This window comes from Micrasema longulum, unplaced genomic scaffold, assembly GCF_059751315.1.
Source record: "Micrasema longulum isolate JH-2025_06_02 unplaced genomic scaffold, ASM5975131v1 h1tg000403l, whole genome shotgun sequence".
Classification (NCBI taxonomy): Eukaryota; Metazoa; Arthropoda; class Insecta; order Trichoptera; family Brachycentridae; genus Micrasema; species Micrasema longulum.
Window position 1 is genome coordinate 294,074 of NW_028277603.1, and position 14,654 is coordinate 308,727.

At 31.0% G+C, this 14,654-nt stretch overlaps 1 non-coding gene across 1 annotated transcript; it reads right to left on the reverse strand.

Moving 5' to 3' along the window:
- Positions 1–1,463: 1,463 nt before the first annotated feature.
- TRNAG-UCC (transfer RNA glycine (anticodon UCC)) lies at positions 1,464–1,536 on the reverse strand. The gene has a single exon. It is a non-coding gene; the product is annotated as a tRNA-Gly (tRNA).
- Positions 1,537–14,654: the final 13,118 nt, after the last annotated feature.

A 14,654-nucleotide genomic window follows, 5' to 3' on the forward strand; every position in this document is an offset into this window, starting at 1 on the left:
GACCCCTTTCATTTTAAAATTCGGAAAAAAAAATCTCAGCCCACCCTAATGTACATAAATACCTTGTTTTTAAAACTGTCTAAATATCTGTTATTATCTTCGTTTTTTAAAGTTAGTCTTCTTTGTTTATTCTCAAATGTAATTTTAAAAAGTATATTGTTAAGTGTCCTCGGCACGGGAAACCCCAGTGAGGTCACATTATTTTTATTATTAATTATAGTTTGTAAGCAAAAAATATGAATAAATAAATAAATAAACTTTTAAAAAAATCTTTTGCGTTGTAAAGGGTTTACTCAATAGTTGTAGGTTTATACAGGTTATTTCTGATATAACTTAAAATAGAGTTCTTGAAGAGGTAAAAAGATACACCTTTCGATCGAAGTATGAAATTACTGGCGTAATGCACTTTTGTTTGATTGGTGTAATTATGAAATTGGTCTTATATCGGGATTACGTGTTTTTAGATGTTATGTCTTTTAAGAAATGTTTAAGCTTTCTATGCTATGTTATTTATTGCCTTTCCCTTTGATAAGTTACGTTACCTTATGTAATAAAAAAAAATATTTTGACTTTAAAAGTAATTTATTTTATTTTATTAGGTAATTCAGATACAATTTTTTTTTTTGGCAATTAATTATGAAGGATATTTTCTGCCATTCACGTATTTTAAAGTATTTTTTATAAAATAATTAATGCTTATTGGAAACAGAAAAAAAGCATTTTACTAAAATCGGAGACAAATCACCAATACAATCGAAAGTTCATCAATGTGTCGCATGTTGCGGAGTACGTAGTAAAAGATTAATCCTAATATTCACTCTCGATAATGCAGGTGTATTCGGGAGCGAGAGAGACAATTTCGCGCGTCACACGCAAAACAACAAAGTTTCTAGTACTTCTCCCGGACTCCGGTTGGTAGCTTTCCGACTTTCGTTAGGGACGGTCCTTTCGCCCACGCTGCGGGCATGAGATAATGGTTTTTTCATGTTTTTAGTGATTTTATCCAAAATATTAGCATTTTTGACTTCAACTATTAACAATTGGCTGTGAATATTACATTTTTCCGATTTAAAATCACTCATTTTTTGCAAGTGTAATGACTACACAGCACTGTGACGCGCTGATGTTTTTGGGACAGTAAGGGAAAGGATAAAAGTACGAAATAAAAAAAATTCTTAGAAGATTCGCTGGATGGCCCTGAAAAACTGTGTAAATGCAAATCTTTGCAAACCTCTTAAAATATTTTCTCTTAAATCATTATTGTATTTATTTCGTTGGATAACTCATCATTATCATTCCCATTCCGCACCTAATGGTGCATAGGGCACTGCATTCGTACACCAATCGTGGCGCATCTTGATTTTTTTGTAACATGAAGGTAAGATGACCAGTCTTACTCTTCAGGTCCAATTGCTATGAAATATTCTAGGGTAAAAACACGTTTTAAAGTAAAAGTTTCATGTTAACCATATCGGGAATCGAACCCGAGACCTCTTGCTTGGAAGGCAAACGCGATGACCACTACACCACGAGGCCGACAGTTGGACAGTTAATATGATAATAAACACATATTATTTCAACAATATTTTGAGTTTGTCCAAATTTTTGTAGACAAGGACTGGATTCAACTCCCTGGGGAGCTGTTTACATTAACATATTACAACAGAGGTGGAGAACATTCGAGATAAGGTAATATAGAAGTCTAGGCATCTACAGGGCTTATGACCTGTCAATGGCTTGTTTAAGTGGCCACTTTACACACTGTGTAACATTCACCATTCTGCCCATATTTGAACATCTATATTCCTTCAATTCTTTCATCTGTTGATGTTTGTGAAGTTAAAGAGCTGAAACCTTTATTTATGCGGGTGAGATTTATCTAATTGAATTATTTCACCTACATACTAGGCAACGCCTTAAAATTATATTTTTTTCAATTCCTAAACTTCTTCATGGACCAGGTGGATTTATCAACAATAAGGTCACAAGCCCTGTAGATGCCTAGACTTCTATATTACCTTCTCTTAAATATTATACTATTATTTTGTTGATTTTAATGATAACACTATTTTGTATATTTGATTATGTGTGATTCTTAATTTGTATAATTTATTTTTTTTAAATTATTTCTGAATATCTTTTTTGCATTGTATTCTTTGGAATTTGATTATTTATTACATTTACCTTTTTTTTCTAGATTGTGATTCTATGTCATAATTTGATCTAATTAATTTGACTATGTATTTTTATTGTTATTTATTGTGGCTTGACACGGACATAGCCTAAAAAGCCTTAATAAGTTCATAAATATTTAATTTTGTAATTTTGAATGAATAAATAAATAAATAAATGTTGTTCATCTCCGTTGTAATATGTTAACATATTATATCAGTAAGATATATTATATCCTTCGAACCATGCTACAAAAAAATATTTAGACGCACTGAAAATATTGTCAAGTATGTCGTATGTACGCCAACAATGGCATAACAATCAAATCAAATTTAATCCGTTCCATATCGTATTATATTGTATTAGCATATTTGTATCCGCTTCACGTACTGTGTTTTAATTGTATTACTATGTGCTAAATACATTTGATAGTAAAAGTAATATGATCATGGATAATTCTAGAATTGCTAATGGCGTACGTATGAATCAATGGATGTTCGATTTTAATGAGCAAATCGCGGTCTGATTTTTCTTTGTACAAATACTTGCATTTACGTGTACTCTCCGATTTTACTGTTCTTTTACTGTATTTTCCTTCCAAACAAACAAACATCACGCCGTTTCCCCGTAAGGGCAGGCAGAGAGGATAGAACGCCACAACACTCTATCTTTGCATACAGATCTCGCTTCCTCTACATTCGTACATCTAGAAATTTAAATTTGGAGATTGCCAACTTTGCAATGCTCCAGTAGAGGTTGCATTGTTTGCAAAAAACCCAATAATTTGAAAGTCAGATTCTTACAAATAAAGTTGTATTTTGAACTGACAACAACAACAACAACAAACCATCAAGCTGTTTCCCCGTAAGGGCAGGCAGAGAGGATAGAACGCCACAACACTCTATATTTGCATACAGATCTCGCTTCCTCTACATTCATACATCTTCTCATGCGCGCGCGCCGATTATTCCGACTTTCGACACGTCCATCTTTAAGTATTTGTTGGATTTGGTCATGCCACGTCTTTCTCGGTCTTCCTCTATTTCTGCATCCATCAACATTCGCATTGTAAATATTCTTAGCCGTTCTCTCGCTGTCCATTCGTTCTACATGTCCAAACCAGCGCAGAGCTCCTTTCTTGATTTTGTCGATAATGCTTGTCTCAGCCTTGCATAATGTACGGATCTCAACATTTGTGCATCTATCGTACATAGTTTTATCACACATTCGCCTGAGAGATCGCATTTCGACAGCATTCAGCCTACTTTCATCCCTGTTTTTCCAAGTCCATACTTCGCTCCCATACATCAGGGACGGGACCAGGACTCCTTTCCTTCCCTTTTACTCATTTACCCATTTTACTGTACTTTTCCCACTTAGCCTTTTTTTGCTGAATTTTACCATTTTGCTGCCCTTTTAGGTACTGTATTTTCTTATTTTACTTCCCTTTTACTGTATTTTCCTCAGATTAATAATGCGCCAAGCTATAGAGGAGCCCAAACATAGTAAGATCATTTTTTTATTTTTTTATTTTTTTATTTTATTTTTTTTATTTTATTAGGTAATTTAACAAAGATACATACTAGAAAACATACAATTTAAAAGCATTCGTCGAAATAATTTAAAATGCATATATATCTTCAATTATAGAACTACACAAAATAGATTTATACGTTAAGTTGTAATACATATTTTTTAATATTTTTGTTTATACAGGATACAATGTAATAAAAAATAAGTTGTACGTGTGTACTTATTGAATAAGATTTATTCCTAAGAGATTATTCGCAAAAGCTGAGAGAGTATCATGAAAAATGTCAATTTTATTGTTTCGGCAGTATATATTATAATCCCGACACATGCGGGCCATAGGTGTGTGGTATGTAGCATTATTTGAAAACAAAGGCAGTTTAAATATTTCCCGATGTCTGACTATATGACTATTGGGTATTAAGTACGAAACAATGGGTCGTACTCAGGTCTAGAATTGCTAAATGGATATTAATTTGCATTGAAAATATTTTTAAATATATATCTGTGTATTTATTTTTGCAGGGTTGTTACAATTAATTTTTCTATAATTCGCCTATATTTATTTTATAAAACAGAAAATACATGTGTGTGTTTTTTTATTTTTTTATTTATTCACAGTATACTTATGTTAAATTTATTGAGACATAAATCCCGACTCCATGGAACCAAATTCCTGTGTTGAGTTTGTTTGCTTGTCCGTCACATCTTCAAAACGGCGAATCGTAGCGGCCTGAAATTCGGACACGTCATTTTAGATGCGATTTCAAGGTTAACATTGTTATTTTCGAGTAAAATTTAATCGACCTCTACTCGATAAAGACTCAAACTTTATATGGATGCCTAGAACATACTGCCCGTAATCAACTGTCATTATCAACAGTAAACACACTTTAATTCACAAATTTATGCCCCAAATTGAGAAAAAATAGTATCTGAAGTAAATACGTTGATATAAGGAAAGTTTTTAAGCAACTAAATGCCAAAAATCAATGTAAATCAAAGGAAAATATTCGAAATCAATTACCTGTGAAAACTGACTCCCTTAGCACATTGTACCGCTGCAATCAAACATACCGCAATTCACCATAGTTGATTTTTATTAATTATAATGTAAATATCCAAGTTATTTACAAACAAAGCCAAGCACAGCGACAAAAGCATCCGATCGAACCGTTATGTTTATGTTGTCAAACAAAACAAAATTGCCACCAATTGGTTGCTAACCAACAAACCAACATCGCTTGCGTTCGATGAAACATAGTGATAGGGCTTTTTTATAGGTTCACGCACTATTACTCTGAGGTATTTTCTCATTCTACTGCCATTTTACTGCATTTTTTCATTGCCCTTTTACGATATTTTCTTGTTTTTCTTAATTTTTACGTATTTTCACACTATACTTCCATTTTAATTACCTATCTCATTTTACTCCAAACACAAAAAAACAACATCCTTCCATTTTTTCGTACATGCATCTCGTCGAATCCAACCCTGGTAGGTCGATGAAAAAAGTGTTTATGCTTCTTTCTTTTTTTTACAGATTCGATTGAAAATTTTTGTATCTACGAACACGCGCAGTGCAAAGATCTACATTTCGCTGAAAACCGCACATAAATCGGTTGAGCCATTCAGGAAGAGTTCAGTGGCATCACACGAACAGAATATTTAAATGTAAAGATAGTAAGAGAATGAACACTAATAAACAAAACGATTAAAAAAATAGTAACTTAAACTTACAAACTTTAACCATTTTACAAACTCTTTATTCATGTCCCTTAAGATATCCGTGCATTTTTGAATACTTAAAATAGTTTTCAAATTAAAATAGAATACATACATTTAACTGTACGTATGAACCTATGTAAAATGTATAAAATGGTCTCATTTCCGGCCGGATATTCGCAATAAATGATACTTTATTATAACACTATGTATCTAATTAGGAAGAATACAAAAAATGTAATCATAACTGCGAATATCAAAATTAACTGACCGTATCAAAATAACATACGTTGTTTTTCTAAAAACCTTGAATTTGCTTTTTTTGTAAATTTTGCAAAGCAAGTGGATTTTATTGTTATTTTGTTCTATTATTTTTATTTATTTATTTAACTTTTTGTACATAATGTTATTTGTACATTGGCGGGCTTATTGCCAAATGGCAATTTCTTCCAACCAACCAATAAAATAAAAGTTTTATTTTTATAATTCAAGTTACAGAACATATTCAGTAGAAAAAAAAAGATTAAACAGTTAAAAATATATAAAAATAGAAATAAACGTATTTGTTTATAAATTACCTTAAATCAAAACCATTACTCAATTGGAAAAGGGAAAAAAGAGGAAAGAGGAAAAGGGAAAGGAGGAGAGATTAAGGAAGAGAAAGGAGATGTTTCTTCAGACGTGATTTAATCCGTTAATTTATCCGTGTCGTGTTAAAGAATAACGTTCTTTGTGTGGAATAGAACCGGAATAATTATGGACTTGTGTTTTCGACTCGATGGCTACATCATCGTCATCACCTATCAGCACCTAATGGAGTATAGGGCACTGCATTGAAACACCTAGTGCGGCGTATCTCGATCGTTTTGTTGCATGAAGGTAAGGTTATGAAAATCACAAAACAAACCGACACAGAAAATTTTATTTATTTATTTATTTTATTATTTATTTTATTAGGTAAACAAACAGTATGTACACAAAACATGCCACGTCTTTCTCGGTCTTCCTCTATTTCTGCATCCATCAACATTCGCATTGTAAATATTTTTAGCTGTTCTTTCGCTGTCCATTCGCTCTACATGTACAAACCAACGTGGAGCTCCTTTCTTAATTTTGTCGACAGTGCTTATCTCAGCCTTACATAATGTACGGATCTGATCATTTGTGCATCCATCGTACATAGTTTTACCACACATTCTCCTTAGAAATTGCATTTCGACAGAATTCAGCCTACTTTCATCCCTGTTTTTACAAGTGTATATTTCGCTCCCATACATCAGGGTCGGGATCAGGACTCCATTGTAAACTGCTAATTTTGCCTCTTGCGACAAAAAAATATTTGCCAAGGTGCATCGTTACCTCTGTTCTCGGCACTTACCCTCCTTTCAATATCTTTCTCAGTCATTCCATTCCTAGTAAACAAACTTTTCAGATACAAAAATTCCTCAACTTTTTTTATTATAATTTTTTTTTTAAGCCAATCAACAGACTAATGAAAGCCCTAACAGATTGGCATTAATGAGTATTTATTATAAAGTGATATTTAATCTAAACCATTTTTAATTTACGATGGTATAATTATGGCATAATCCAGGCGGACATGGCAAGTGTGTCATCGCGAATCAGGTGTGACAACACCGCTTGCTTCTTGAATGCTTGCTTTTGCTGTAGGAACACATCGACAGTACCGTTTAATGAGATTTCGTTCACTGTTTTTAGGATTCTTGGCAGAGGGGAAAAGAATCCGATAGTAGTTTTATAATTTCCCACAGCAAATACAGAATTGGTAGGCAAGTTACGGCGAGGTACATTACGGTTTATCTGAGCAAGGATATCATGGGCATTTATACCGTCAGATATCAATTTGTGCAAGAATATAAAACTAGCCAAAATCCTTCTGAATTCTAAACTAAAGATATAAAAGTACACCTGACGATCATAATAGTTGATTATTAAAGTATTTGATCCGATTCTAAAAATTTCCTTTTTTTTATTTACGTTGCACCGATTCAATCCGCGTTACATAAATATTCTTTATTTTATTTTTATTATGTAATTCAACAAAGATACATACATTTTATTTGAAAACAAAAATGACATTGAAACGACTAAAACCATCAACAATGACGTGTTAGTTGATTAGAATGGACAAACAAAAACTTCTCAACACTAAATGCCAAGAAATGCAATATAATACATTTCGAAACACAAAAGAAGAACCATAACATGAACATAAAAATAAACAACGAAACTCTTAAAGAACTAGAACATGTGACTTACCTAGGACTCACAATGGACAGACAATTAAAATGGACAAAACACATAGATGGACTTACTAAAGTAATGGCATCACTACCTTTTCTACAAAATTAAAGATTTTATACCAAGAAAGGAAAAAATTATGATGTACGAAGCCTATGTCAAAAGTAAATTGAGTTACATGATCGCCTTCTGGGGAACTGGTAACAAGACATACATAACAAGAATACAAAGACAACAAAATAAAAATTTTAAACTAACATACAACCTACCCTACCTGACCTCTACGACTGAACTGTACAAAAAAACAACCCAGTTTGACATAAACTACTTGACTAAAATTGAGACCTTAAAAATTGTGCACAAATAACACTGGGAAACATACAAGACGACGACATAATATTAGTCAAAAATGCTGACATACACAAATATAACACCAGACAACAACAACACTATCATATTGAAAAAGCAAAGACAAACACAGGACAGTCAAAAATACTACATAATGGACTTAAACACTACAACGACCTACCTTACTACTTGAAAACTTTTATTGGAGACAAATTTAAAATCAATCTGAAAAAGCACACGATGACTGAACTAACTAGACTAGACGAGACATAAAATGACTAGACAATATTAAATTTCTAATGTAACCCTAACGGGTTTTTTAAAATTGTAAATAAATAAAATTAAAAAAACATACAATTTGAAAGCATTGGTCGATATAATTTAACATGCATATATATCTTCAATTATAGAATTACACAAACTAGATTCATATAGTTGTAATACATATTTTTTCATATTTTTTTTATACAGGATACAATGCAATAAAAAATAAGTTGTATGTGTGAACTCATTGAATAAGATCTATTCCTAAGAGATTATTCGCAAAAGCTGAGAGAGTATCATGAAAAATGTCAATTTTATTGTTTCGGCAATATATATTATATTCCCGACACATGCGGGCCATAGGTGTGTGGTATGTAGCATTATTTGAAAACAAAGGCAGTTTAAATATTTCCCGATGTCTGAGTGTTCTCAATCCTGCATTTATTTGTATTTTATTTAGAAGGTTAGTATCTACTTTGTAGTTTAATATTTTATTCAGTAATTTTATATCGAAAACAACAATTATAATTAAGAGACCATTTTATAGAATTTAATTCAACTTATTTTAGTATAACCCCATTCACAGTGGTGTTATATTTAGCCATACTTTTATTTCAGTTTTAAATGATTTATTTAATTCGTTTATGTACATTAAAAAAATATATTCAAGGCATACTCGTTCATAACACGAAAAACCCAAGTAACACCCAGTGATCATTTTTTAAATTTATTTTTTTATAAAAGAAATATTTGCGTTCTTATGATTTACCCAAATATTTAATTTTGAGGGCCATTTTCAACGAGTTGTAAATAACTCACTATTAGAAAATGGAATCAAGCTGGGATAGAGTGGGATTCGAACCACAGACCTTTGGTCCGTGAGTCCGAGACACTAGCCACAGGACCACAACCCGATTAATCATAGTAAAAGGAAGCTATCTTCTCTGAGCTTTCTTTCAGTAACCCGAAAGATGTTGTATCCGAAGAGATACGGTTGAGTAAAGACATATATCTTCCTACTGGCATTACCATTGGCAGGCTGGTTCTGCAAGCAGGAAGATAAAGCAGCTTAAGCTGCCTATGTTTAAGGTAGTCATTAGAGCATGGGCCTTACTTATAAATCGGGTATAAAAATAAGCTTGAGAATAGTGGCCCTCGCACCTCGCATAAAGTTAAACTGGTTTTAAATCTGGGATAGCGACCATAGAAACTTATACCTGCACATTATGTGGTATAACGCTAAAAAGTCATATTTTTCGGTAATCAAAATGGATAGTTTATCAGTGTTTTTTTCAATTTTAAACAATTTTGAAGTCCTGCGACCTTCTCAATGAGAAAGTGATTTTTAATTATTTGTTTAAATAATATCTGAAATGTTATATGTTTGTATGTGTTTACTTAATTGTGATAAAAAAGAAACACGAATAAACTATAAAATTCGTTTTTAACTTTTCCTCTTCTTATTAATTTTTATTTCTTTTTCTAACGGTTTTCTCCATGTTTGTTTTCGATTACGCTGACAGTAGTCTCGATTTGACTTTGACGTTTGTTTGTGTTATTATAAAAGTTACTGCGCACGCGCACATATCAGTGTTGACTGTTTAAAAAAATGAAGCATTAAATGACCTGTGATTTTTTTTTTTTTTTTTTTATACGCCTCCACTCGACCTGTGAATTGTTATTCTATAGTAGGGCCAATTTAATAGGTCACATTTGACACTTCATAAAAATTCAACAACATAACCTTGTAAAATATTATTTATTTTTTCGAATTTAGAACTGCACAATTGCTTAACTTTTTTCAATTACGATTACATATTTATATTATTATTATTATATTATATGTAATAATGACAAAAGAAGGTAATTTTACGATTTACTTTCACTAATAAACCATTCTAAACATAATAAACTTTTTCTGTTTATTGTGTATGCAGATAATTGGTAGAATTCCATATTTAATCTGGTTATTTTTTTAAATTAATTTAGAATTCCATATTTGTTTGGTAAATTATAGATAATATTTAAAAAAAGAAAATACATACAAATAACTTAAAATCAATTTACCCCAAAGATTTAAATAACTTAGACAAGAAATATAGCTGCATAGAGTATCTTGGAAATATTTCAGAAAAAATCGGAAAAATCTTCAGAAACAATAATATTAACGTTGCCTATAAAACAAATAATAACATAGGGAAAAAATTGTAAAGAGAATATAAATATTCTGGATAAATGTGGCATTTACAAATTAACATGTGAGGAATGCGCTGCCATTTATATTGGTCAATCAGGCAGATCTTTTAATATTAGATTCAAAGAACATAAAAGTGCATTCATTAAACAAAAACCTGAAAAATCCCAATTTGTAAGAACAGCTAGAAATAATAAAAAATGACAATAACCCCGCTAATATACTTATAAATGAACAGTTAAACCTAGTAAATTCACCTTTACTTAATATTTTCAAAAATAAAAACTAAATTATTTATAATTATAATCTTGTAATTGTAAATTTGTTATTCCATATTATGTACGAGTATAATTTTTTTTTTTGTTTTTTTATTTTACTATATACCTACTAAATATATAAAAACTTGTAATGTTCCCAATAAATTAAATTAAAATAAAAAAATATTATAAAATCTTAATGTATTTTACCTTAGTTGACATTAAACATGAATGAAACCTGTGTAAAACACCAATGTAGAATTTCAACAATAATTTTCAAGATAAACCTGTATAAATGAAATCAATATTTTTATAATTATTACATTAATTTTAAAGTCATACCCTTACAAATGTTTCTAAATAATGGAAGGTTTTTACCCAATATAACCAAAATATTCCTCTAATATACTCAGTATACCCTAATTGTATTTTAATTACTCTACTTATTTTGGCTTGTATAGAAATCCACAAACATAAAATAGCAATTATTTTTAGTATATAAGGAAACTTTGTAAATATTTAAGTTAGTTTGTTTGAAAATGTCCTAACAAGACGAAACGCGTCACAATATACCCTTTGTATATTTTATAAAAAATAAAGTAGAATTACAATCCAATAAACTTGTTTTATTTTGGATACATTACCAAATTAAACTTTTTCTGTTCTAAACGTCGTTACAATGTTGCACCAGTGAACCCTTTTTCTTTTTAAACACTAGGGATGTTACCCAGAAAAATCGAATGTTGATAATTTTGTTAAATTATGTACTTATCTTATCTTGTTCCTTTAATTTACGATAGAAAATAATAATGGGACAGGGATTCGACTTATGATTTTTAAAATAAAATTACAGTACATATAAGTACTTTTTCATAGTAACTGAATTCAATTCACATATATTATGTTTGATGTCCGAATCGATTCATTCACTTTAATCGATGTTTTTAAGCAGGTCACCTCACTGTGAAGCTAAAATCGACAAATGTCAAATGTGACCTATTAAATTGGCCCTACTATAGTTAATAAATATTTTTAAAAGTAACCTTTTTTTATATCGGTTATAGATAGTTAAACCGGGTATAATTATTTCTTAATATAAACCTGATATAAGGAAATCTAACAAGTAAGGCCCAAAGAAAAGTACTCTCCATTACACCTGAGTTGACGTAATACCACGGATCAATTAGAAAAAATATGATGCATTTTTCTTTTTCTCAAAATTACTGTAGCCAAGCATTCCCAGTATGAAGTCAAACGGGTACAACCATGGATAGCATCCGCACTTCCTTGAGTAAAGATACCTCAGAAATTTTTTCCGAACCATCTCCAGTAGGTCAATCACAAATAACTATCGATGTGCTTAAAAACATGCTAAGCATTTGAGTGATCACAATGAACTGAACATGCTTAAGTTATCGCAGTCATAAGTCGACGCGTGTGTAATCTCTAAGTCAACGCTCGTGTTGGTTTGTTTTTTGTTTTTCTCGTATATAAAAACAGTACACTGGCGAAAAATAAAAAAATAATACAATATATTGCATTTGCAAAATAGTAGGGAGTATCCAATACAAAAAAGTGAAAATTAAATTACAATTGAACGTAGTTATGCAGAAAGCAGCCAGTCCACAATTTTGAAAAAATGAGATTTTGGTGTTATCGGCTGCAGTAAGGTCTATTTTATGTTTTGTTAACAACTGGCAGGTCGCTTTCGTACAAAAAACTGTTTTAATCACCTTTTGAAAATAGTGTCGATCACAAAAGCGGCATTTCTCAATTTGCAGAAAACACCCACAGCACTAGAATAATCTAACGGTATTTTAAAAATCATAGAAACTGATCAAATTCGTAATTAAATTCTTGTTTGTAACATTAAAAAACGAATGTATTCATTGTTCATCATTTGTCAAAATTCAAAAAACATTCAAACTGTTGTGTAGATTCGATTTTTCACCCTTTTCACAAAAGTGCTATTATCTCAGTTTTACTTTTCTATAGCTGGCGCTTTCTGTATAACTACGTTTTTAGTATGGCGACTGCTTTTTTTGATATTTGGCTTGCCAACCGTCGGAGAAATCCAATAAATAGCGTGATAAATAATAAATAAATAAAAATAGCAGTTTTGGAATATTTTCCATATTTACACCGGTGAAATTCAAATATGTGATTGCGCAGCAGGATTATACGTCGCGAAACGTAAATATTTTGACATTTAATATTAGGTGTTCACGGATGTTCCATCGCGAATACGATAAACAACTATGGTGAGAAATTGTTATCACGTCGCTTATTAGCACGTCGATTGTTATTTGTGATTGGGCTACAGGATAACATAGTACTTCAACTCATCTGTCACGTCCAGCTCCGGGACAAAATGCCGAGCCGGGACAATCCCGGTCAAACCGGGACGTATGGATGCCTACTCATAGTATATATTTACGAAGCATTGAACGCTTTTTATAGCCTATAAAATAGCGTGAAATTGCAATTGAAATTCAATTAAAAATGGTTTACTATCAAAACTTGTTTGGAAAACAATTTGTTATTTGTTCATAAAATCCGAACTAAGATTAGTTTTTAAACGCACTTTTTTTTCATACAAACGTAGTTTTGTATTTTCTCATTGGATTATGGCACAAGACTCATCATTTTTTCACACACAATAGATATTTACCATTGTCTTTATTGTTTTCTTTTTTTGATAAATGTTTTTTTATGGGAGCTAGGACGAAAAATAATTTTGAAAAATCAAAAATTACCGACACACAATATTTCATTCTGATTCTCTTGTGGGGTTTATAGTCCATTGATTGAAAAAAAATCACAAGAAATAATAGTGCAACGACCGATAAAGCAAGTCAGCGTTATCTATTGAATCCAATACAACATATTATGCAACTCTAACAGTATTGCACATAAAAACGAGAGCGTTGTCCTGCAGCATATTTACATTGTCCCTACCATGAAGAAATGAACAACAAAGGAATGTGGTCTATAAAGAGACCAATTCAGTCAGTCGCCATCACATCGCCGTAACATTCACGCGACATTATTTAATTCATTATTTATATGACATGCAAAAAATATTTATTCAAACCACTATAAAGGGTTCATTCTAGCAAGTGTTTGTTTAATCTGCAGCGCCCTCCAATTTTTATCACTTAACTTATTAATGTTTAATCCTTTTCAGACATTGAAGTTGACAGTCATTAGCCTCACTGAGATGGGACAATAAAAACCACAATACTAATAATACATATAACCATTATTTTAACTCATTAAAATATAATTATATCGACTCATTAGTTACCTCGAAACACATTGATAAAAGTTCCTTCACTCAAAAATAACTCAATTGAAAATACTATTATTTAATTTAGATTTCTATCCTTACTGTTTTAAATAAATACGCTGAATTTTATGATTAAGTCACCAGTCTCGAAGAAGCGAAAAAACGATGCGGTTTTTTTTTCAAATTTGTGGATTAAAGTAAGTATTAGATTTCAAAAAAGCTTTTGATACGGTACACATTGAGACCATGATAAAAAATTAAATGATACAGGAGTAAAATCTCAAGAATGCAAACTATTAAAATCATACTTAACAAATCGGAAGCAGTATACCTTTGCAAATGAAAAAAAAGCAAAATACAAACAGTAAATTTTGGAGTCCCACAAGGATCTATTTTGGGTCCATAAAAATATAATTTATATATTAATGACTTATCACTGTATAATTTTAAAGAGAAAATTATTACGTATGCCGACGACATTGGACTATTCTATAAAAATCAAACAGACGTATTAACAAACAATGACATAAACGAAGAGTTTACTATGTTGACTAAATGGACAAACACAAACTTACTTACACTTAATGAAAAAAATGCAATATTATCCATTTTG